General features: G+C 39.8%; 1 protein-coding gene and 1 non-coding gene across 5 annotated transcripts in view; both read right to left on the reverse strand.

Annotated features, from left to right (window-relative positions):
* DYNC1I1 (dynein cytoplasmic 1 intermediate chain 1) overlaps window positions 1-26,631 on the reverse strand; it is a 269,847-nt gene that overhangs the window by 77,981 nt on the left and 165,235 nt on the right. The gene's annotated exons all lie outside the window — the stretch shown is intronic.
* Window positions 19,656-19,809, reverse strand: LOC144232552 (small nucleolar RNA SNORA62/SNORA6 family). The gene has a single exon (XR_013335441.1). It is a non-coding gene; the product is annotated as a small nucleolar RNA SNORA62/SNORA6 family (small nucleolar RNA).

Genomic DNA, 26,631 nt, shown 5'->3' on the forward strand with positions numbered 1-26,631 from the left:
ATATGCCCCCATATAGTGTTAGAAGTGACTACTTTGCGAGTTGGAGAAATGTTTCCATGGAAAATGAAGGCGGAGAGGGCTCTTCATTCTGCTCAACAAATCCTTCCTAAGCAATTCTCATAGTAATGCTTGCTCTTGCCTTGATGATCTAGGTTGACAAACTATCTCTATTGCATACCTTTTGTTACATGGTTTAACGCTTTGGAGTCCTTATTTTTGACAAGTCCTGCTTCCTGTCTGGGACACTGACTCTTTTCCTGTTCCACAGACTTTCAAGGTTGGTTATAGTTCCTGCTGCAGGTGGCAATTCCAAGTCCTGACATGTAATAACTTTGGATAATGAGGAAGAGAAGGAAGAAGAAAAATAGTGCAATGTTGGCACCAGAAGTGGCTGCGGTGAAAACCAAGATTAGATTCATGTCACATTATCATTCATATGCACACTCATAAGGCAAGCACTGCAAATTTGGGGGACATTGAGATCTAAATCATAGTTGGTAGTACCTTCAGAGAAAGTAATTCTGAATACTACAAAATTTCAGGGCAATGGGATAATCTGCACACTACTCCCAAAAAGTTTTTTCTGAAATGGGATTTCTTTTCTTTTCTTTCCTTTCCTTTCCTTTCCTTTCCTTTTCTTTTCTTTTCTTTTCTTTTCTTTTCTTTTCTTTTCTTTTCTTTTCTTTTCTTTTCTTTTCTTTTCTTTTCTTTTCTTTCTTAAAACGATATTTCACACCTTCAATCAGTGCTGGGAACCTACTTATATGTAATGTGACTTTGTATCTAATTATTACTAACTCATCATTCACTTGTATCATCCATATAGGTGTGTAGACCCCTTAGGCTGTTTTATAAATCATTGTCAGTCCAAATTTGCTTGTACCTTAGCATCATCTGAAGAGCTTAAAAAAAAATTCCTCATGCTCAAGGCACATCCTATACCAACTAAATCAGAATTTCTGGGGGTAGGACTCAGACATCAATATTTTTAAAAATTTCACAGGAGATTTCCATGTGCAGTCAAGTGAAAAGTACAGTTTTAAATCAGTGGTTCTCAAACTTATCTGAATATAAGAAGCACTTGGGGGGCGCCTGGGTGGCTTAGTCGGTTGAGCTTACGACTTCGGCTCAGGGCATGATCTCACAGTTTGTGGGTTTGACCCCGCATCGGGTTCTGTGCTGACAGCTACTTCAGAGCCCGGAGCCTGTTTCAGATTCTGTGTCTCCCTCTCTCTCTGACCCTCCCCTGCTCATGCTGTGTCTCTCTCTAAGAAATAAATAAAAAACATTTAAAAAGTTAAAAAAAAAAAAAAGAAGCACTTAGAGAGCTTATTAAAAACACAGATTCCTGGGTCCTAGCCTGGAAGGACTGAATCAGGATTTCAGAGAGGCCTCGTGGTCTGTGGATTTAACACATGCCCGGGGGCTTGTTGAATTATCATTGGGAAGTTTGGAGAACCCAATTCTAAAACAATGAATTCTTAGACTATGACCCAAAGTCACAGTGGGATGAGTTTCCTTTTGCATCAAGATAGGCCATGCTCGGGACGTTTCCTTCATGGATCACATGCTTTGGTCACAACCTGCCCAACAGGGACATATGAGGTACAATAAATATTCATCTATTACAATTCCATTGCTTAATTCCCTTCAATTTTAGTTGCCAGCTTTTACATTTCCTTCCCCTTTCTTCTTTCTCTCCCTTCCTAGAGGATTGGGCTCTTAGGAAAGGATTAATAAAAAGGGCAGTGAAGGTGTGGTTCCCAATTTGCCTTCAGCATCACTCTTCATGCTGGCACCAAACATCTGAAAATCCTTATTTATTATTAAGAGGGATCACAAACATCACCATTGTCACACGACGTTACATTGTCATGCGCTTATGGGGGTGTTCCAAAATTTTTGAGTACTTACTAAGTGCCAAACCTGGTATATATTACTGTATCAATCCTACTATGTGAGTAATTTTCCCTTCATTGTTTCAGATCAGGAAACCCAGGCAGGGATAAGAAAGTCACTGGCTTGGATCAAATGAATCCTAGGTGGCAAAGCCCAGATCTGAACTATAGGCTGGCTGATTTAGAAACCACTATATCATGAAACATTGTATCAATTGAATACCAGGTGTATTTTCTTTCTGCGGTACACAAGCTCCCTTCCTGATCTCCACACCTCTGACTTCACACTGCGGGACTGATAATCACTAACTGAGCCTCATTCATCCCCACATGGCAGAGGAGGGATTTGGGCTCCCTGCCTGCTACAATGGCCTTCAGTCTCCAACACTTCTCCGGTTGGACTTAGGTTGCAGGTATAGAGAATAATCACCTGACTCAGCTCTCAGCCTACCAGTTGTGATAGGTGACAACAGAGCTAATTAATACCAATTGTGGTGATATTTACTATGAGGTGGGTATTTCCTGCTGCGAACTGATTGAGACCAATTAATCATTTCATAGGAGTCTACTGAACAGCTAGCAGCTGGAAACCGATTGCATCACTACTGACAAGCTCTGTATTTATTGTCACTGCTCTGGGTGAAAGATGCTTTGTTTTCATCTTGTCACTATGCAGCCAAACCAAAAATGCTGTTCTAATACAAGTTCTTCTTAAACGAGTGTTTAGCCCCCGAATAATCATGTGAATTGTTATTAATTATTGTAGAAGAAAAGAGTACCCCTGGGTAAGCTTTAACAAAGAAGACCAACCCAACAGCAAGGTGGAAAATCTTGGCAACAAAACCTTTACAATGCAAAGCCATTCTGGGATGCCTGGAGTGGCTTAGTTGGTTAAACAACTGACTCTTGATTTTGGCTCAGGTCATGATCTCATGGTTTTAAGATCGAGCCCTGCATAGGGCTCTGCACTGAGCCTAGAGCTTGCTCAGAATTCTCTCTCTCCCTCCCACTCTGCTCCTTTCCTCCCCTCAAAATAAATAAATAAACACTTAAAAAAGAAATAAAATGCAAAGCCATTCTTAGAAAGTAACTGCTTCAGACTGTCAACTGCACAAAGCATTGGAAACATTCCCTGTGCCAGGTGTTGGTCTGGATAGACCCACCTGCTGTTAACTCTGCAGAAGAACTAGGAGATTCTTATTTCTTTATAAAAGGAAAGTTTGTTTCCTTTACAAACTTGGTTTATAAAGTGCCTCCCATGCCCCCTTTTTAATTAAAGAAATTTTTAAAAATTTTAGTTAATTAACATGGAGTATAATATTGGTTTTAGGAGTAGAATTCATTTATTTATCACTTACATACAATACCCAGTGCTCATCACAACAAGTGCCCTCCTTAATGCCCATCACCCATCTAGTCAACCTCCCACCCACCTCCCTCCATCAACCCTTAGTTGTTTCTCTATCATTAAGAGTCTCTTGTGGTTTGTTTGTCTCTCTTCTCTACCCCTTCGCCTTCCCATACGTTCATCTATTTTGTTTCCTAAATTCCAATCCTATTTCAGTTGTCACATCTAGTAAGTGTTCTATAGAGAAATTGGCACGAATTTATATTTTATTTTTTCATAAATTTCTTATAATAGTGTAGATTTGTAGAAAAGTAGTGAAGACAGTACAGTTCCCATACACCTCACACCTTTTCCCCTAGTTGACAGCTTTCCTATTGTTACATTTATATGGTACCTTTGTCACAATGAATAAACTAATATCAATATACTGTTACTGACATCCATGCTTTGTTCAGGAATTCTTAAATTTTACCTGGTGTCCTTTTCCTATTCCAGGATCCCACCCAGGGGACCCCTCACCTAGGCATCGTGTCTCCTAAGTTTCCTCTAGACTGTGACAGTTTCTCAGACTTCCCTTGTTTTTGATGATTTTAACTGTTTTGAAGAGCACTGGTGGTCAGGTATTTCCTAGAATGTCCCTCAGTTTGGGTTTAATTTTTTTCTTATGATTAGGCCTAGACAAAAATCTTTTTAGGTCTTATAAGCATTTGCACAAAAAAAGAAACCCAAGGGTCCAGGTCAGTTGGTGAAAGGGGATTATAACACACACACACACACACACACACTCACACCATTTTTATAAATTTGTTTGTTCTAAAAACTTTACTATGGATAAAGCAAGATGGGATGTACCGCCATGTCTGGCAATAAGGCTCACTAAAGCATGCTCAGGTCAAAGAAGCTTTTTCAGTACAGACTTTCAATCATTTACTTACCATTTAGTGTGTCTTTTTCAGGGAATAAGAAACTCAGGTTGCTATGCTTGGGCTGGGATAGGGATGTGCTGCGAGCTGAAAGCGAACTTTTGCTTTACGAAAAAGACCCAAAAAGCATAGGAAAAGATGAATATATGGGTTGCTTTATATGTTAATGAGCACCAACTTTCTTCAAATCAAGTGTCTAAATCCTGTTTAATTTTAATAAAAAGGAAGTTGATATTTGGTTATGTCATCTGTTGACATCCACCGCTTTGATTTATGGGGGTATGAACTAACAAGAACAGAATATTTTATTCAAGAGAGAAGGAAAAGACTTGCAATTTGACAGCAAAGAGTGTAGGCAGCATTAGCTTCAGTACTTGTTAAAACATGAAGGATTAATAACAAAAAAAAAAGGGGGGGGGGAGGGGGAAAGAAGGAAGAATTGTGAATGTCTCCAGTTCAGTATCTTCAAAAATGTTTGTGGTTTCTGAGAATGGCTCACCCGACCACATGAAAGTGACACTAAGGGACTCAGCCACACGACTTCTCTAAATTCAGAGCTGGGACTGCTCTACTTTTACCATCAAACCATCTTACTTGAAGTGTAGCCACAAATTAAATTTATTTTTTATTGAAAAAGTACTAAGTCCTTACAAAGAGGGCAAACACAGGTTTCAGAAACATGGGTCCCTCACCACCTTCCCTGCCTCCTTCCCCCCAACCCAACCTTGAAAGAGGAAGCCGTTGAAGCCGTGTAAAGAAGAGCCAGTTTCTTAGTCTATGGATTTGTCCTTGGCTATGTACAAAAGGCAGTGATGGCTTTCAGGTATAGAATCTAACAGAATCCAAGTATCAGGTATTCCTTTTTACAAACACAATAATAAACTGGCTGACCAGATTCAGAACTGTTGTATTGGCAAGGATGTCTGAAAACAATTGCATGATAGATCTGTCTCACTTTGTGGGCAATTTTTTTCTGAATTTGTAGGATTTGGGTTTTATGCTTGAGATGCAAAAAGGAGGAAGAACACGCAGCCTCCCTCTGTATGTCACTCAACAACCCCCTGCTGACAAAATAAATCTACATTTGGACGATCCACCCAAAGAGCATGGAATGTCCCACATTAGATTATTACCAAGCCACTTAGGTCAGAAATTATAGGGGACCATTAAAAAAACAACCTAAAGCATTCCACTATGCAAACGCTCTTCACATGGGTTTTTTTTTTTTTTTTTTTTATTTTGATTGACTGTGGTGGTTTGCCAGCTGTGACAGTGGATGGAATCAGTTGGATGGTTCTAAATTTAGCAAGAAAATAAAAGAATGTTGCAAAAATAGGTCTTTTCTCATATTAAAACTATATGGTGAATACAGACCTCAGGGGAAACAAATGGGAAGTGAGGTCCTCCAGCCAAGATGCGATGTGGTACAAAGGCAGAAGCAGTCTGTCTCTTTTCATCTGCCTGGAATTACTTAGATATGCTGATGCCTAAGGCATGGAGATGAACCAGATGACCTCTTAGACTGTGTCTAGCTTGGTGGTTCCATTGATAAACTACTACTTTGAAGTACTGAGAAGGACCAGAAAAAAATGGGTATAAGTGCCTGCTAAAAGATGGATGCAAAGAGACAAGGGTGAACTGACTTTTGTGATTGTCACCCAATCCCGAGGCCCACCCAGCCCCCCATTTCCACACCTATGCTTTTTCCACTGAAGATTCTTTGATGTTTAACTGAGACACAAAGGCCGAGAGTGACTGAAGTGTGGAAAGGGTTAGAAATCTTTCCTGGTTGTTCATTTCTAAGTGGAAAGAAATCCCCTCTTAACATAACACGTAGGTGTACTTGGAAGACTAACAGGTATCAAATTCCCCAGTGTTCAACCTCAGCTGGCTTTTATTTTCTATTTAAAATGTTTTTAATGTTTATTTATTTTTTGAGATAGAGACAGAGTGTGAGCGGGAGAGAAGCAGAAAGAGAGGGAGACACAGGATCCGAAGCAGGCTCCAGGCTCTGAGCTGTCAGCACAGAGCCTGACATGGGGCTAGAACCCGTGAACCGTGAGATCATGACCTGAGCCAAAGTCGGATGCTTAACTTACTGAGCTGGTTTTTAAAAGACGAACAGAATAATTAATAAACAAACTCAGTGATAAACAAAAATGTATGAACAAAAATTCCTTTGGGATCAAATGGTTAAATTTATAGCATTTAAGAGATTTTTCTCTGTCCTTTTTTGTCTCCTAGGGGAAAACGCTACCTCATTAAGACTCAGAATGTACAAATGAAAGGCCATTCACATGGAGTTTGAGGTTTCTAGTTTTGGGAAAAGAGTGTAGAGCCATATGAAAGGCTGTCTGTCAACCGAATCCTGTCTGAACCATGTCCTTGATTGGGTGATATGGGTGACCATGCTGGGCGGAAGAAATGGGATGGTAATTCCTAAACACATATGTCAAAGTAAACCCAATATGCATGCCAGTCAATTATGATAATGGAGTAGTATACTTTGCTTTGTGCATATCTAAATAAAAATACACAGGGACAATACTTCTTTTCCTTTTCCCTAAAAATTGATTTTAGGTAACGAATAGCAGCAGTTTTTCCTAGTAATCTGAATTTTGTTTATAGACTTGTGACAATGAGCATTTTATCTTTGGAACTGGTCACTATTGAGATTCACAAAGTGCCCAACGTTATTGCTCCAAACGCTGAAAAAAGAAAAGTGTCCAGTGTTCCAGGAACAATATGAAACCAGATGATGAAGAGTTAAGAAAAACTTCTCAGCCTGCTAATGAACTCCATCCTGCCCTGGTGAGACCACCCTCCTTTTAAGTAAGAGGTAATTTAATACGCATCTAACTCAGTTGTGTTTGGGTTTCATCCAATCTAAGAGTATCAGTGTGATAAATTATAATGAATTGTCTGCAATACTTCACAAAGTGACTATAACAGACCTGAAAAACAAGATCTCTCAGCCTGATTTTCCAACTCCACTGGAATACTTTTTGCCTTATTCCTGTCAGACCACTCCGAAAACTTGAAAATGTTTCTTATAGCTCCCTCACACTGAAAGTTATGTGCTTCGAGCTCCATTTGATTAGATCCACAATTGTTGGCTGTCTCTATTAAATCAAGCCCCACACTTGAAAATGACACCAACTGTGAGACCAGCCAAATAATATAGCAAGAGAACTAACATGGCTTCTTTAGTTTCCAAAAGGTTTCTTTACATGTTAATTTCCTTTTGTAATCCACACTGTGTGCTGGGAAGTAGGTTAGTGAAATGGACTCCATTCCTATTTCGGATTTTGAAAAAGCAGCTGGATCCAGGCACCCTAGTGTCTGTAGGAAAAATGGGCAGAGGCTGAAATGGGGGTCAGGAAACTCAGATTCTAGCAGGGGCTTGTTGCTACAGCTGTGTGACTTTGCTCACGTGACTTAACTCCTTTTGGATGTACTTTCTTCATTTAGGTTAAGAACCACTGCCCTAGGGAAAAGGCCGCCTTCTTTTCATTTAATGGCTTTAGGTAGCTCCAGATCTTCAGAATGACAAAGCAAGACTATTATTCTACAGATGATCCATCCTAAAATCTTTTAGATGATCTATCAAAAATAAAAGCGAGGAGATTGGTATTAAGCCATTTCCGGTGAGGCTGGAGGACAGCGGTCTTTAGGGTGACACACACAATCTGTGTGGGAGGAAGAGGATGGGATTTTTCCCTCTCCTATTCATACACTACGATGGGTAGAGATTCATGGGCGGGCTGGTGATCAGGACCAATTTTCTGTTTGAAAAGCCTGTTAATTCTATCAGACTTAATTTCCTCATGGGCAAAATACAGTACATATTGGACTTGTAAGCCTCACAAGGGCAAGAAGTATGTGTTGAGCTTTGTTCCTGAGATAGTTCCTGAGAACAGGTAGGTATTTGTAACCATTTCCTATTGCTGCCGTAACACTACCACACACTGAGTGGCTTCAAATAATACAAGTTTATTACCCTACACTTCTGGAGGCCAGAAGGGCTAAAACTGAGGGCAGAGCAGGGCTGAATTCTTTCCTGGAGGCTCCAAGGGAGAATCAGTTTCCTTGCCTTTCCGGAGTCTACAGGCTGGCCTCATTTCCTGGCTCATGGCCATCTGCCACCTTCAAAGCAGCAGTGGCTTGTTGAGTTTTTCTCCTATCACATCGCTTTGATTCTGCTTCCATCATCACACTTCCTTCTGAACCCGACTCTCCTGACTCCCTCTTTCATTTATAAGGACCCACTCTTGAAATTACATTGGGTCCACCCAGATAAACTGGAATGATCTCCTGTTCTCAAGATCTTTAATTTAATCACTTATGCATAACTGCCACACGAGGGGACATATTCACAGATTCCTGGTAGCAGGAGGCAGACATCTTTGGATGGCCATTATTCTGCCTGCCACAGTATTCAATAAATATGTGATCAACTTGTAAATCTTTTGAGAAAATGGTAGGGTCGGTACTTTGAGTTATTTGTAAGGTTACAATTCCCATAACTCATCACTAGCCAATGTCATGGTCACATATGCACTGTACACTTCTGATCCCTCTCAAATCTACAACCTTCATATTCATTCAGGCTCATGTTCACCTGTCCCTATTTTGGCTTTAAAAAATGCATGCTGGTTCTATTTTACTCTCTTTCATCTGGTAGACAGAATATAATCTGCTGTGACAGATTTTTCTGACCAAGTTAAGTGAATTGCTCACTGTCACCTAGAGACAAAGATGGAGCCAGAATAGAGATTTAAAACCACTTTCTACTTCTCTTGCATCCCATCTCATACTAAACTCCTTTCCCCAATTACCATTTCAAACAGATCAACCAACAACAAAGAGAGAGTGGCCATCTTCAGGCAGAAGTAAAGATGCATGTGGCATATTGCAATCCTACCAGTGAAAACCCAAACTTTGTTCTGTTGTTAACAACCTCCAAGTCATGTACTTTCCCCTCCAAATTAAATGGCTTAAATCTGAGTCACAATCCCTGAACTGCTTTCCAACTAGAGGTGCTACCAACCACCATGTCAATCAAGACCTATAAACCTTCTGTCAAAACTCTTTCAAATTTGTTTCATGGCATTAAGATACATATGACAACAAGCTACCTCCAACTGCCAACCACTCCTCCCGCCAACGCAGGTGAATCAGTGCAGGTTGATTTTGGCAGGCAACCTTTCGGAACTTTAGTAATGGACAATTACCTATTTTCATTTGGAAATTTTCAGTTGTTTTGAAGCAATTGACTTTTTATGCATGTTAGTTTGTGTCACTCAGGAAAATTTGTACCAGTTCTCAGTCAAAACAATTACAGGAGTCCTGTCTTATCTTTGACTTATCTTAGCATTCAGAAAGGGATGACAACCTACTGTATTTATTTAAAGCCAGTTCTATCAAGGTAGCATACATAACTGGTATCAAAGAGTAATTGGGAATAATTGTAAATTAATTTAACAAGGCACTTAAGTATATTGACAGTAAGCGGTACGTAATGAAAACTAAACTGACATACAACAACACTTCAGAATTCAATACCCCAGGCATTCTCTTCATTTAAATCTGGCAAACAACCACACCATATTTTATCAGTGACAGAGTCCACTGATTTACTTACTGATTGTCTTAAGTACAAACAATATATCTCTCTGCGGTCTAGAGGAAATAATTGTGCAAGACTCACAAGGTGTAAATTCTCCAGAACAATTTCCCTGCAGTTCTAGTAGATCACTAAATATTTAACACCTACTGTTTGCACACATATAAGCTTCCTGCAGTGGGTTTAACACAGCACAGAGCTCTCACTAAAGAATGTGAGTTTCTGTGGGAAAATCTAGTTCAAAGGTAAATAAAACTCTACTATATATTTTTCCTTATTTAAATCCATATTCTTGATCTTGAGCCTTAAAATGTAAAGAAACTGAGACATATATATGGAATTAATAATATTTAACATCAAGAGGCAGCACAAATAAACAAAAAATAAAGTTCAATTTCTAAATAACTACTCCTGGAGTCAAAAACTGCTGTAACTTAGTGGTGATAATGTCTTTCACATGGCAAATACAAGGTACTGTGGAAAGTTCCATCTATGTCTATATTGGCCAGCTCAAATGTAGAGGTGAAGAACTTTGTCAAAAGGCAAAACAAACCAAAAAACCCCCAAAACCCTACATCTTTTTAAGGCAATGAGTCTAGGAAGGCAATGAGGGTTTCATTCTCCTGTATAATTTGAGTAACTACCTCAGTTTTTCAACCCCCCCTTTCCAAAATGTAGACGAGGGCTATAGCTAGCTACAAGCTGTCACACATCTGGAAGACTATTTTAAAACACATTCAAAATATTTTGACTATATGATGCCAAGCATCTGGCAATACAAACTTCTCTTAGGTATTTTTCTCCTATAGAATTCAGTCTGTGTAGACAGTCGTTGTGCCAGATTTTGAACTACATGTTTTATTTGCAGAATGGCAAAAAATATATATGCAAAGGTAAGGTTTTCCTTATGCTTTTGATTTAGATTGATTTAACTTAATGATGTTAACAGAGTTGCCATTGATTCTTGCATTACTTGAACTACTGTCTAGTTGTGTTCTCCCCCTGTCCCCAAAAGCCCTTCAGTGGCCTCTACTGGTCAGTTCCTCCCCAGGAACATTCTCTCCCAAATGGACAGCATTCACTCACTTGTCTAAATAGAAACTTTATTGGTTTCATTCCACAGCAAGGATGAGGGAAGGCGAGGTTTCTAGTTTTCCCTGTCTAATAGGAACCAGGCTTAGGAATACCTGTGGTTCACCACCCATCCCCAAACCATTTGCAGGATCTTGAGGTAGGAGGTAGGTATTCTTCATGTGAGGTCGCCCCCCTCCTAATGAAGCCAGCTCAGACTTCCAAAGACTGTTTCCACAAACTAACTTAACCATCCCTATCTCCACACCACTTTCAACTTTTCACACTAAGTCTTAAGTCAGATGACCCCACAGTGGGGGATGTTCTGGGCCAAATATGCACTAATTATTTCAGTTTTATAGCTTGTGATCTACTACAGATTGCTAATTCTTGTTTTTGACCTAAGAGAAGAGGGATAAATTCCTCAGAGGCAGGGTACAGACCGTATTCATCATTGTGGTCCTGGCACCTAAGCAGGGTGCTAGGCACATTTTAGGTCTGCTCAATTGTTCGGGATAAAATGCAGTCCATTCCAGTGTTGAAGTAAAGATCACTACCTTTCAACCCTGAAATAAACTTAGCCAGGGACTCAGGTTTGAGCTTAAGCAGTGTTTGCAATTTGGATAATCATGAAGAGCAGACTCATGGGGCAGGCCTGCCAGAACTCTCTTAGCAAAGGCAAGAGTGTTACTGGTAAATATGAAAACCCATGTATTATGGACTTTGGAGACAATGGAGTACCAGCTTGTATTCTTTAGGCTTTCTTGATGCAAAGAATACACAGTTAGGGGAGGGAATCTTGTCTCCTTCTTCATGGAACGTGACCTGACTGGCTTGTTCTGGAAGTTACTGGAACATGATCAGCAACAATGGCTCTGCAACAATAAAAGTCAGCACATGGCTGTGAAACTCGCTCTGGAGGTGTGTGTGATGGCAAGCCCTTGGTGTCTGATGGGGTGGGAGCATAGGGGAAGATGGCGGGCTTGGATGCAGGAGTTGGGCTTGGATACAGCAAGTTGCTGTAAGCATCACTGGTGTCCTTGAAGCCCTATTCGTGAGCATACTTGTGACCTCCACTGAGAGGACACAAAAACAAGAAGGAGGATTTGAAGAGCCCAGAAAGCTTATGTTGCAGATGGGGTGAGAACCATAGATGTATGGTTTATACTGTTAACAAAACCTCATTAAATCAGTCTGGTGTGGCTTAGGAGAGCCAGGATTTGATAGGTAGATGGCTTAATACATAGAGAGAAAATGAATTCAGTGACATCAAGCAATATAATATTTTTCTATTTTATAATAATATTTAATAGCATAAGATGTTGCTATTTCCCTTTTAAATATCCTCCAAATCAAGTATTTGAAGCAGTTTTATAATCCTCTGAGCTGAAAATATACCTAAGAAACTTGTACAAAGTCTCCTAGAGGATTAACAGTGCCATGGTGGAAAATGTGTTTTACCTCAGAATTCCTCAAGGAAACCAGTCTTCTCTGTAGGTTTTACAAATAAAAGCAACTGGTGGCTAATATTTCTAACCCTTGTTCAGTTTTCTGTGGATGAAAAATCAGAATCAGGGATTATTACTTGTACAAAGAATGTTTAGACATCCCAGTGACATGATCACTATATAAAATATAATTCAAATGATCTCAGTTTAAACACTGACTTTGACAGTTAGTAAAATCATTTAATTTTCTACTATGGAAACTATTTTAATAATTTTAACCACTTTTAGATTATATCAATTCTTTGAGATGAAGTACAATGAAGAACCAAAATAATCTCTGTAAATTGAGCTCTATTGCAAAAATGATTTCCATTCTTCAGTAGGGATATTAATGGGTAACCTTTTGAGGACCTCTTCCTTGTATTTCTCTTCTTCTACCTCTCCTGTCTCACCCAGCTCAGAGAAAATCTAGCTCAGGAAAACAGGCTTTACTTAATGATCCCCTTCCCTCTGCTTTCTCCCTCTCTTTCATTCACATTCCCAACTTTACATCTCTCTTCTCATTTTCCTTGTTTCTTTCCGGAGAATGACCACCTCAAAGGATTAATTCAGAACAGGCAGCAGAAAATGGTAACGAGAGTGGGCAAATCAGGATGTGGATTTAAAATCAAGAGGTATTTTAAAGGAGGAGAGTTTCTCAAATTAAACATATGTTAAGAATACGGGCTTGTTGTTCATGGCATACCTGCTGCCTCTGATCCCGCCCTCATCGGATCAGTCTTCAAGGGCAGAGCATTCCCTAGTGGAATAATAAATACAGCAGCTTCAGTGAATATGGGTCTGGGCAGCCCAGCAACCCTTCTTTCCTCATGGTCTGACTTCATTGTTGGAACACAGGTGGTCACTGAACGAGCTGAAGTAGTGAAATGGATCGTGGCCCCTCGGGCTCAGAGCCAGAGAGAGAGAAGAGAATTCAGGCTCCAAGGAAAAATCAGGCTCTGGGTACATAAAAATTCTAATATTTGGTTTGGGCATTTATACCAAACTTTGTTTTAGCTGATATTGCCTGTTTTCCGAGGCATCGTCTTTCTTACTTTGTTATACATGAACTAGGCAATCCATTGGCCTTTTGAAAAATAGGCTGCAGAGAGGCTTAGAGTGCTTCTCTTGGGGCTGACCTGCCATCAGCCTAAGAGTCTGGCAAACTGTAAAAGTGAAAAGCCTTGCCTTATGTCTGCACTTTCATTCTTCTCAGTGTGTATTGTGTAGTTCTCTGCTGTCCCAGAATTATGTGCCCAAATGTTGACAGGAACCAGTCATACTTATGCTCATTAAAAGGTTTCAGTAGGAACCATGCAGAAGAGCAATATATTATGTATGTTAATATATATTCTTTCTTGCTTTAGAGGAGTTTTGAGATGGAGAGCAGTAATTAAGATACTTAGATCTGAATGCACTCTACTGATACACAAGATTCAATAGCCTTGGATCTCTCAGGATAAGCATCCCTGATATGAACATAGAAAATCCATAAGGGTTTTGAGGGAAATATTTTTAATTTGGTGTTGAAATAATATAGGTATGAGAAGCTCAAGATCCCTCTTTCCTATTTGTTTTGATATTATTCCTAAGAAACAAGAACTACCCAACAAGCTGTGAAATGACCACAGAATAATAAAGGATAACTGGTTTCCCTTCACACTGTCTAAAAAATAGTACTTTCTAACAAAGTGGATAATGTTGGGGAACAAACGATTTCAGAGTACAAGGGTTTCATAAAAGTCTATTTATGAAGTTTAACATATAAACAACAAAACCTCCTAACTCTTCATTAAAGCAGTCAGGCCCCTGGCATTTTGATTACTAGTTCAGGTTATCATGTAGTCTTTGTGTGACTATATTTTCATATTTCTGTAACAATGTCCCAAATCAGCAGAGAACCTGATGTATGAAAATTTCTATATATGCCAAAAATAGTTTGGAGGATATGATTATTTGCCTTTCAAAAAAAATTTGTTTCCTTATCAAGGTCTCCTGTAGTGAGACATATCTGATTGAGAACTGGCCTTCTTTCTCCATGTTGTCTGAATTTGCGATGTTTTAGAGAACTTGGCTCAGATGTCCCCGTTACAAAGGGGAGAACATATTGTAATGTTCTAAAGGCAGGAGGTTTGTGTTAAGCCTGTCTCAGCAGCCTCAATATATAGACGGGGAAAATCCAGTGAAACCCAGTTCCAAAATTTAGCAAGTGCTCACAATTTGAACAAACACATTAAAAAAGATGCCACAGAGTAGGTAGACAGCATGATCAGAAGTGTGGCTTGGGAAGTCAGAGGAGGAGAGCAGGTAGAGCACAGGCAGAACTTTCCTTCCACTGATCATCTTCCCCCAAACTGAAGTCTCACCAATTTTAATGACTATAGATTAATACCATGTCATTATACCTTTAATGAAGTGATGTCAAAGAAAGCCAGTTGAGTGGGGCACCTGGGTGGCTCAGTCGGTTAAGCATCCAACTTCGGCTCAGGTCATGATCTCGTGGTTCGAGGCTTCGAGCCCCGTGTCAGGCTCTGTGCTGGCAGCTAACTCAGAGCCTGGAGCCTGCTTCAGATTCTGTGTCTCCCTCTCTCTCTGACCCTCCCCTGCTCACGCTGTCTCTCTCAGAAATAAATAAAAACATTCAAAAATTTTAAAAAAAAAAAAAGAAAGAAAGCCAGCTGAGGACACAGATGGTGAGACACACGAAGAAGGGGTGCAGGAGGGCAGGCCACACTGTATTATGTACTCATCCCCACTCCCACAGAAACCCAAGGTCAGCTGCCTTGCTTGAGGGATTGTTCCCCTTGACATTCCAAGGTCACCTTGCCTCCGTCCAGGGTGCATAATCCTTTAGGATGAAATGCCATTCTGCTGCGAGCACACTGGAAAGCTCTGCAGCACTGGCCAGAAGTGGGATGGTTTGCTCTGGGACAGGAGCACGAGCAATGTTTAAGTCAGACAGGATGACGACTTGTCAGGGGAAGATGGAATCAAGAAGAATTAGAGAGGATTCAGGCATCGAATAGGTAGTTGGCCTAGATAATCATGAAGTTTCCTTCAAACTCAGATTCTACAATTCTACATATTAATAGGTCGTATGGAAAGAGCGTTAACTCATGTATTAGAAACAACATACACACAAAAAACAAAAGGGAAAGCAAAAAAATCCCTTTCTACTCCCCTTAGAGAACAACACGGCGAAACTATCTTAAAATGGTAACGACTTAACTGGGATACATTTCCATTTAAAAATGATTAAAAGATGCAATAAAAATATAATCTCTGGTTAAAATATTAAATGGGTATGGATGCAGAACTATGGATCTAGTAGTTAAGATTGGCCAGTATAATGTCTCTGCTGCTCAAATGAAATTCAATTAACTTTATGATGGAAATCTCCGTGGTTCCACATGAAGTCTGTGCACAGGTTCTGTCTTCTCCTGTCTACATTTCTGTGTGCATGTGTGTATATGTGTGTGTGCATGTGTGTGCGTGCATGCTTGTACTTTGCTGGTAACAGAGCACATTTGCTTTGACTGTGGAGCTCTTTCCAGATATTAAGAGCCACAATTCTAGTTTTTATACTTAAAAAAAAATGCTCAAAATGTGTTTTTTTCTAGGGGAACTAAATACTGTGCCACCTTTGAGAGTCAAGCCCTTTGAAGCCCATCAACTATTGCGTGAAACCTTCTGATTCTATTTTTGCAGAATCTTTGTCTTGTGTTTTCTGAGAGGCTTTGAGCTCTTGCATGTACATTCATGTAGTGGCAATTTTAGCACAGCTGAACATTTTTATTTGTGCGCCAGGGAGGACACATGATAATATACATCATTAAATTAATACAGTTCCCATACCAAAGTCCTTTTCCAGGACCCGCTTGCTGGCTTCCCCACTGTGGGATCAGAAGGTGTGATACTTTTGATTTTAAACACAAGGGAAGGGACAGTGGAAGCTTTTAGTGATGGAGCCTTTCGGGGCCCCAGGGTAACTGTTAGACATCTTGTGCAGGAGAAGACAGTGTGTGACATCACTGTCCACACAGAGCCCTCACGGAGACTAAAAACCACATATAAGGCAAAATAATGTACTAAGATGTAGACAAGAGCACTTTCTTTATGAAACAGTATGTGCAGAGGGAAAAGCTGACTAAGCCACAGGGAAAAGTTGCGTGTAAGCTGCTTATCTGCTATCCTTAGCAAGGTGAGGAGATCCAGCACTTTGGGAGACACTTTGGCTTCTCTTTGCTTCATGTTCTGGCATTATTTTCTCTATTTTTTCATGCTGTCTCTGTAACACAACCTCTTTACATAGTTTATCTCAGGAAATGACAATTGGCTGTCGAATCCCATACAAATTGATTGGATATGACAGCTCAAAGGAATAAATATTCTGCAGAGAAGAAAGTTTTTACTTATACTCTTGTATTTTCAATCCTTTTTTTTACCCCTTCTTGCTTAATTTTATTATTTCAATTAGATCATTTAAAAATCAACACATCACATACCAACCTCCCCTAAGAGCAATCATAAGATTTGATGATTTTTCTGATACACAGGCTAGGGTTTCAAATTTGCATTATTTTATCTACTGAATTAACTATGAATTCTAAACCAAACTAATGCTGCCATGTGTTTTTAAACATCTCTAATCTGAACCATCTGGAGAGGCATGGTTTTGCAAAGGCATCCTTTTCAGGACACTCTGTGGATTTTGTCACTGCTTGAGGTTTTGGCAAACCATCAACATTACTATAATTCTCTTTTATGAAATATAGCTTTTGACTAGGATTTTAGAGTCTTGGGTGTGTGCGTGTGTATTTATATGAGTGTGGGCACTTGTGTATGATTTTTGCTCCTGTCCCTTTCTCTTTTCAGAAGACGATATTTATAATAAATGTATTTTATTTTTGAAAACTATTTTAAAGAAATAAAGGTTTTTATTGCATAGAAGGAATAAGTTTAATTTCACCTACTCAACATAATGCCAGACAAAGTGATTAAGAAGTGGAGAAGGACTTTGGAATAACCCACTTTACTGGATGTAAACGATAGAAATACTTTCTACACAAGTCATTAGGAGAAAGCATATCAGTTTTAGAGACGGCACCAAGAAAAGTATAGGTATAAAATTATTATGGCAACAATGATTTGTGGGCATGTAAGATATGAATTCAAGGCGTTTATAAGGAGATTACAACTAACAATTAACTAACCTGAATATTTTGCCTAAGAAAAGCAACACCTTATTTATTTCTTTGGCTAATAATGAACAATTTCCTTTAAATATTAGAAATCAAATGCATGGTAAAAGCGAAGTGTAGACTACTTATTACAACAAAGGTTAGAAAACTTCCCCGGAAGTAAGGATGATGATTCTACTTCCACAAATTCTCCTCAATCATAATGCTTTCAAGTAATTTCAAGAATTAATCACAAAAAAATGGAAAGGATAGCCTTTTGATGAGTGTCACTGTCTGAAATGAATTAAACTAATAACGTGACTATTGGGGAATATGTACATCTCTGTAAGTTATAATAACGTGGTATGTTCAAACAACCTCTTTCATCCAAAGATATTAGGCAACTTAAAGATACACATAAATCAAAAGGTTTTGGTCAAATTTGTAGAGGGGAAAAAAGGTCTATTTTTAAGACATGCATTGCTGTAGTCCAGAAATGGATCCGTGCTTACAAGAAAAAGATTCCAAAGCAATGCACTAGCACTGCTTTCAGAGGTGGTAGCATCTGGAACACTCTCTGTGGGCCCTAACATGGCCCAGGGCAATACTTTAGCCCACCTTTCCTTTGCTCACTGTTCCCTTTCCTGAAATGACATTCTCCATATCCACAACTTTGAGGGAGAGGGTTACCCTTCTGAAGCTTTTTTTTTTTTTTTTAAGAACTCCTGGTATTCTTTCAAACCTGCTTCTGTCTATATTAAAATGCTGAAGGATAAAGGAAAAGCACAGTCTGATATTCCAGAGAATGGAAGCCCCATGTAGAGGGGCCCTGGATCATTTGTCTTTAGGAGGCACAGCTCTTAACAGGCATGCTAATTTGGTCTTGGAGGAAAGTAGAACATTTGTCAACCCCATCTTCCTGACTCTTGCTTCAAGGTCTCCAGAGTGAGTTCAGTATGGCAAATGGCCAGCTAGTCTATATAGACTTCAGTGCAGCCATATGAGCTATGTAGAGACCAGGGGGTTCCTTTACGAAGCCTGTGCCTGAGGCAATCAGTATGAGTAATTAAGCCCAGGAAGCAAATGCATCGGTACCCAGCACACGGCGGAAACAGAGTAGCAGGGATGATATTCAGGCCATGCACACCAGTACAACATTACCTGTTATTAAAATTTTCAGATCATTTTGTGCTTGTTGGTAAGATGCCTTCCTCATGTTCCCCCAGTGCTCCCCTGCTGCGCAGCCACCCTGGTCCCTTCCTCCCGCACCCCTAAGTCACTGTCTCCCCCATTCAATAACTACAGCTGCAATGCCTGATACAAAGTGGGGACACATCTGTTCCATCTAGACGGTGTGATACATATTACTACATATTTGGAATTTCATTCCTGTCTGTTACATCACTGTAGCTGACACCGAGTACTTACTCTGTGCCTGCTGCTAACTGCTATAAATATATTCACTTATTTTACTGTCATGTATGACTTGCTCACAGTCACAGAGCCTCTAGGTGATGAGCTCCAAATTACAGTCCCAGGCTGTATGGCCTAATACTGTATACTATCCCACTATATGTTTACCTGTCTCCTAGGACTCAGTAAGTATCTCATTATCATCAAGTTATGAAACAAACATTTAAATGATTGAGATGAGAGAACTGTGGAATTGTCTCAGGTTCCCTCTTCACCTGGCAGATTATACAAAAAGCACACACAGAGATCTGAGCAGGGATGTGACCAATGTGAGGGGAACTGGCCAAGTGATGGGAAATAAGGCATGGTGGGGACTGGGGCAAAGTGAATAGCTCTCGGGGATGGGAGACGGCCTCTTCCCAGCTCCAGCCAACTGCTGTGAGGACCTGGTCATGGTGGGTACTCCATAACTAACGGTTGAATGAGTTAATAAGTGAATAAGTGAATGAATGAATTTAAGTTAGGTAAAATTTCTTCAGGAATATATTCAAGCAAGAAAAATAAGAATGCCAAGGTTTAAGCTTCCTCCCACATGACTATCATGCAATGATACTGAAACAACGATATGTAAAGGGAACACTTCTTTATTTTCAAAGCATGTTCACCTACTACTATAAACTGAATTATATCCCCCCCCCATTTTTTTTTAACTTGTAGAAAGAATTACTATCAAACTCCACTCATTGGGCCAGAGAGCCTTGAGGTGTTAGCAAAAGACTTGTCCCTCATGAAGCATACTTCTGACACTTGTGAGTCCATCGGCCAGCCGGCAGCCTCAACTCCAAGCTCTCACAATGTCCAGATTCCTACACAAACTTATATGTTGAAGTCCTACCCCTCAATGTGTTTTTATTTGGAGACGGTGCCTTTAGGAGGTGATCAGCTTTAGATGAAGTCATGAGGGCGGGTCCTCATGATGCTATTCAGCATCAGAAGAGCTTGCTTTCTTTCTCCCTCTCTCTGTCAAGTGAGGACGTATCCAGAAGGCAAGGTGCCCTCACCAGACACACACTAGCTGGCACCTTGGTCTTGGACCTACCAGTCTCCAGAATGATGGGAAAATTATTTTCTGTTGTTTAAACTACCCAGTCTATGGCATTTTTTATGACAGCCCCAGCAGATTAATACTCTTATATAATCTCTTTTATACTGACAATAATCTTCAGAGGTAAATAGAAATCGTTCCCTGAGAACACCCAGGCCCCTTAGACTGAGGCTACTCTGCCCTCCGTAAATGGCTGAGTGGTAGAGTGCTGAGAACAAGGGGAGGGACAGGCTGGAAAGCTTGCTCATATGGCTGTCTGACTCTCACTGCACAGCATCAGTAATTCCTGGAGCAATTCTTTGATGAAGCACACCTGGAGAAAGCCCCGCTCAGACAGTGTTAGCGCGGGGCATGGGACAGGAAGGAAGGGCATTTAGGGAACTGAATAATCTTCAGTGCTGGGGTTCTGTGCCTTCAGTAATATATGCACATGAATGGGGTACAGCAAATGCTAGTTAGTCTCAGGTTTCATCATAATATTAAACTTCAGCTTGATCCCTTGCCATATGAGATGGCAAGACAAGGAAAACATTAAAAAAATGATTTGTTCAAAGGTGTATTCTCATGGTTTTCTCTGCATCAAATAGCTCACTCAGTGGCTCATAAGGTATACAGCCTTCTTCGTTGTTATTTTCAGGTAATGGATCACCTATGATACAATCTGTTTGCTGTAATCCTGCTGATAATTCTAATTTCCCTAGATGAATCCCAACGGTCAATTCTTCTTGTGCTATTTTTTGGGGAGAAGATTCCAGAAAGAGGGTAGATAAAGAATGAGAGCTGGCAAGGCATTTTCTCTGCTTCCAGCTTCCTGGGCCAAAAGAGAAAAAGAAGCCCCTGCTGTTTGATTTGATAAGGATCAATGTCTAGCTCAAGCCTCAATCATCAGACCAGTCATATTCAATTGGCATTACAGAAGTATTTCCGAATGTCCATGTTTCATTTCAGCACATCCATGTTAACTCCCTTAGGCTTTTTCCTAAAGGCACAAAACAGCTGCTGTGCTGCTGTTTTTCTTGTCCAATCTGTATAATTTGTATCTTTTTTGTAAGAGCTTAATTTTACGTTTACACCGTATGTATTCTTCAACTTTCCATAACTGTATGCTTCAAAAAGTGTATCACAATCTACACAACAATGGTTGAGATGTCTTCTTCCGGGCTTCTCCAACCTTCAGTCCATCCCTCATCACAATGAACACTGTTTGGGTTTTACTTACATTAGCTAGCATGTTCTTTGTCTGTGGACTTTGTTCTCTAAAGACTAAGCACTTATTATATACTTTGACTTTGTCACCCTGGAACTCATTTTGAATATGCTGTCCTACTTGTCAGAGAACTTTATATTCCTTCATCCTGTTACCCTTAAAGGAAAAAACTACCAGTTATTTTACCAGCAAAACATGGGCTTATTCAGGAATAAAACAGAATTGCAATCCAAGACAAACAAGCTATAGTAAAACCATAGGCAAGTCAGGGAACAAAAGAGAGGGATGCTTTTTAAGGAGAAAAGGGGTAAGTAGGGAAAGCTGTTATAAACTGAAGTCCACTGGAGTAACCTGGTAGCTCAAAGGGTAGTGGCTTTTCATTGACTGAGCTGTTGCCTGTACGGGGGATGAGGAAAGCGCTTCCTCCCCTGGCTGGAGTAGTAGAGCAGCATCCTTGTGCAAGGTCAAGTCGGTGTAAGATCAAGCCCATCTCTTCCTCTTGGGTCTGCAATTGACTATGAGCCATAGGGCATGAGACCCCCCCCTCCCCCCGACAAAACCTCCTGACTATTTTAGCGAAGTTTCCCATAATTTTTATAATCCCCTCCTCTTTTTTGACTTCTACTAAGTAACCACTCCTTGCTATATTCCAGAGAAAAACTTAGAAAATGCTTTTCCTTTTATTTTTTTTTCTTTATCAGCCAGGCCATATGAAAGCTACCCTTCCTTTAAGTAAAATAAATATCCCTAAGTGAAATTCTAACAATTCTCTCCTCATAATACTCCTTGGAAGATGCATTTAAACTAATTTATGTCTTTGTGTGTCTATAGCTGTTTTGTTGCTTACATTATGGGCCACAAGCTGGGCTGGGGGAGAGACAAATATTGACGGAAGAAGAAATCAAGTTCATTGCAATAAACCTCATAGTTCCACTGAGATGGCAGGGATTCTATTTTCCATAATGTGACAACGAAGCCTCGACAAGACCCCAGGTGACTCAGCAGTGTGGTCAGCTAGAAGCAGGGCTGCAAGTCCTGACTTTCCATCCCCCGCCTGACCACTAGCCCACATTCCATCCTGTGCTACCATCACTTTTCGTGAGGGCAGCTCTCCTCACGGTCAGTGGGAACCTCACCCAGAACCAAACACTGGATGGCCAACAGCCATGGGTTTGCAATCTCATCTGTACCCTTTACAGAATCTTAGGCGAAGCCACACATAAGGAGAAAGTTAATTGAGGACTTTAAACACGGCACCAATGAAGTTAGTTGGTATCATTCCACTTCATATTCTGCTTTCCCTCTGAAATAAGGAGGGTTTCAGGTCATTGTCAGTTTCAGGCCATTGTCAAATAATCTTTAAAAAGAGAATGCTAAGAACAAAGAAACCAAATCAGGAAAAAATGAAAGTAAAAATAAAAACCTCTGGCCAAGCCAAGCCTCTAAATATAGCTTTCTTCACTTACCTCAACGCAGATAATTCTAAGATCTATATTCCTGATTCTATTCATTCCATTTAAAAGAGAAAGACCACACCAGGGTAAGCAATGCAGGGTGGTCAGAATGCATAATCTAATGACAGTGTGTGGAGCCACTACAGAAGATGTCAGGAGCACTGCCAGACTGTGTGGTGGGCCGACGGGCTGATTTCTATGCACAGTCTACCGATGTTTTCCAAGTATGGACACAGCCCTTACAGAAATGAAAATAGAAAATGCAGGACCGGAGCCCACGCTAAAAATGCAGTTTAGCAAAGACATGAAACTGCCCATGGAAGTAAAAGATATTTGGCCTTGCTGTTCTTAACAGGGAGAAACGAGCCTTCGTGAAACTACAATCTTTTTATGATTAGGCTAAAAGCCTGTCAGTCTTTGCCTGTCTGTGTTTTGTGCATTTGCCTTCTAGTGCCTGAAATAATGCTCTTCTGAGCCATCGGATTTGTTTGCAATTATACTGTTCTGAAGAATACACAAAGATCAGTAAGAAATGGATAACTAATGCAATATTTAAAACTGATAATAGTACAGTCATCAAAAGGCACCCGTCGTTTCTCCCTATCTACACTCCTTCCTACCAAGCAAATTCTCCAAGTTTGAAATTACTGGAACATCGCAGGTGAATGCAGAAGCACATTCAGACTACAGGATTTCAGTGAGATAATGTCTAGAGGGGGCCAGTTGTAGTAAATAAACCTTACCGAAGATCAGAAAGGATGTAGAAGAAAAGTGATAGGTCAGTGAGCTGGGCTTTTCATTTTTATCATTTGTTATTTAATTCTGTGGACTCTCCAAATTCTCCTTTATGTTGAGAAGATGGTGAGGAGAGCCATCTCTAGGTCCATGGCTGACCGATCTCTTATAAAATGTCAGGCTGCCAAGAATACATCTTGAATGAACTACACAGCCTTTGCTCTCAAGCCCCATATGGCCCCACCACTGTGGAACGTGGCCTAGACGGTGGCATGATGTAGTTGGTAGAAAGGGCCTTGGGTCCAGTATTGGTTCTGCTGCTTGCGAGTCTCCCCTTCAAGTAGAACAAAGAGAGTAACATCTTTGCTCCCTCCCTGTCGTAAGGACCAGTGAGATGATAAAGGGAAAAGCACTAAGGGAAATGTAAAATAGAGACAAATGCAATTATCACTGTAAGTATTTGAGTTCAGTACATGGTAACCACACTGCCCTTATTGTCCCCCATCCCTACAATGGGCATCTATCTACTAACTCATCTATGGTTTCCCTGGCTGCCCAAGTTCCCCCTGGTTTGGTCTCCCACCAGCTCAGGCATACTCCATGTTACAGCACTTAGGTTTTCTTTTGGTAGCCACTGGTATTGCCTGGCTTTTATCCTAATTTCATGGATATCCACTTAGCAAGGTGTCTCACTATCCCAAAATACATGGCAGTCTCCAATTCACATTGTCCCTATGTCAGATTCAATGTGGTCTTGAGCCCATTCCTGGAAAAACAACTCTGGGTCTTCTGATCATTCACCACAGAGGCAGATCCCAGCAATGAGAGAGCTGAGGAAAAGAGTGCGGGTCTGTGGGGCAAGGGTGGGTAAGTGGGAAGGGGCAGGGGAATTGGTTAGGAAATTTCTCAGTTTGAGTCGAGTAGGAGAGATCAGTATCAGAGAAATAAAGTCAAGAAACAGAGCTCTAGTTTGGGCCAAATAGGAAAAGGAAGTGTGGGGCAAAAAGAAAAGTCCCACACTTCCAAATAAAAAGGCCGGCTAGTTTTGTCACCTTATCATCCCCTTTCTTCATCTCTCCTCTACATCCTGGTGGTTATTGCATATTCATATTACTGCATATTCAAATGACATGGCAGCTTTTGAAAATGCCATGCCGGACCCTAGACTAATGAAATCAGAATCTCTGCTGGTGGAATCCAGACATCAGTAGTTCTTAAAGAGGTCCTGGTGATTGCAATATCAGCTAAGATGGCGAACACGGCTTGGTTCCATTTCTTCTCTATTCACCTGTCCCCCCTTGCCACATACCTAGAGATGTTACCTGGCTAAATCCCCTAATTGCAGGAGGCAATATGTGTGCTTCGCAATAAAAAAGACCTGATTTCAAAATTGTCCTTGCTATTCACAGACACCTGCCCTAGTTTCATGGCTTCTCTGAGCTGCAGGTTCTCATCTGGAGAGTAACAGGGTTTAATGACCATAAATGTAAAGATATAAAGAGTAGATTCTCAATATGTGTTAGTCTCTTTTTTTCATAAATTAAATGCCATGGAGACATTCTCCATGTCCTCAAATTATTGTGTTTTTCTCACTCACCTCTTAGGAAAACTCCTAATCACTTAAAGTCTAATAATTTCAAAGTTGAACTTTCTAGGTATATTTGCTTATTAGCCCAAAGTGATATGGAATTACTAGAACTCCAGGAGTTATTAAAGATGTTGATTTCCTGGATTGCTCTGAGGTTAAATTCAGGTATGATGGTTAATTTTATGTGTCAGCTTGGGTAGGCTATGGCACCTAGATTTTGGTCAAATACAAGCCTAAATGTCGGTATGAAGGTATTTTTAAAATATAATTTACATGTAAATCAATAGACTTTGAGTTAGGTAGATTATCCTCCAAAACATGGGTGGGCCTCATTCAATCAGTTTAAGGCCTTAAGAGCAAAGACCAGTTTCCTGACGAAGTACCAATTTTAAATCTCTGTCTCTGTCTCTATATCTATCTATCTATCTATCTATCTATCTATCTATCATCTATCTATCTATCATCTATCTATCTATCTATCTCTTGTTGGTTCTATTTTTCTGGAGAAGTCTGACTAATAATACAGCAGGAATCCTCAGACAGGCTTCATAATAATGTTTGCTATGCCCACTTCTTCCTTTTCCTCCACTTCAGAGAGGGATCAAAGCTCTTTCCTGTTCACCTTCCTGAAGCTGGTAGTACATTCTATGCCCTACACTGAGGTCAATTTAAAAGAAAAAAATTAGGATCATAAATGAAGTACTGTGGTATATTTAGCATTTAGGTGTCCTTAAGATTTTGTAAATGCATCTTTCATAAATATGAAGGACCATTTATATGAACTACTTATCATTTATATCTGAGTAGCACTATCATGATGTTCAGTATCTTAAAACATGTATGTTTAAATTCTGTAGCTTTTATTAAAATAGGTAGAATATCAGAGTCTTCAGGGTCTTTTGGACATGTAATTTAATCAACTCCAAAGTTTAAACATATTAGAATTCTCATTTTTAGTGAGAATTAAGAGTTTAGAACCTCCACTCACTTCTGGTCACCAGAAGAAGTGAAGAAGTGAAGATAATAGTAGGAATTTGGGGGATAACAGACATATTTTAGTCAACATCTTTTGGTCAGATATGGAGAGTACCTTTTTTTATATAAGGAGTTTATTTTCTTCTAAAATACATATATTGGATCATTTAAGGGAGAAACTAAAAATGAAATTAAATGTGTGTTGGTGACATCTTTAGTAAATGATCCCAAAGTTACCAGGATAGGAAAGAGAGGATGCTCTTTTCAGTCAATACTGGTATTAACTATTGTGTGATAAGATAGCTAATTTTAAAATTCCAGTTAATTCCAAAGACCTTGGAAGCCTGCTTCTTCATTCAGCATTATTAGGTTCCTACTGACCTGTCTACTACACAATGCTGTGAATAGTAAGCATATTATCAAATTGTTATTGTCACAGGCTACCTGTAGTCAGTTAATATAATAAACTTAGAATATGATAAACATGTACATAGAGCAAAGCAATAAAATGTGTTACCTCATATTTTTAAAAAATCAAGATAAGCCTTTTACAATATCAAAATAGCTTAAATGGCACTTTTTACAAAAATGTGCTTCTGCTTATCCCATAATCCTTTTAGT

The sequence above is a fragment of the Crocuta crocuta genome, unplaced genomic scaffold, assembly GCF_008692635.1.
Source record: "Crocuta crocuta isolate KB4526 unplaced genomic scaffold, BGI_CrCroc_1.0 scaffold14, whole genome shotgun sequence".
In the NCBI taxonomy this organism is placed as follows: domain Eukaryota; kingdom Metazoa; phylum Chordata; class Mammalia; order Carnivora; family Hyaenidae; genus Crocuta; species Crocuta crocuta.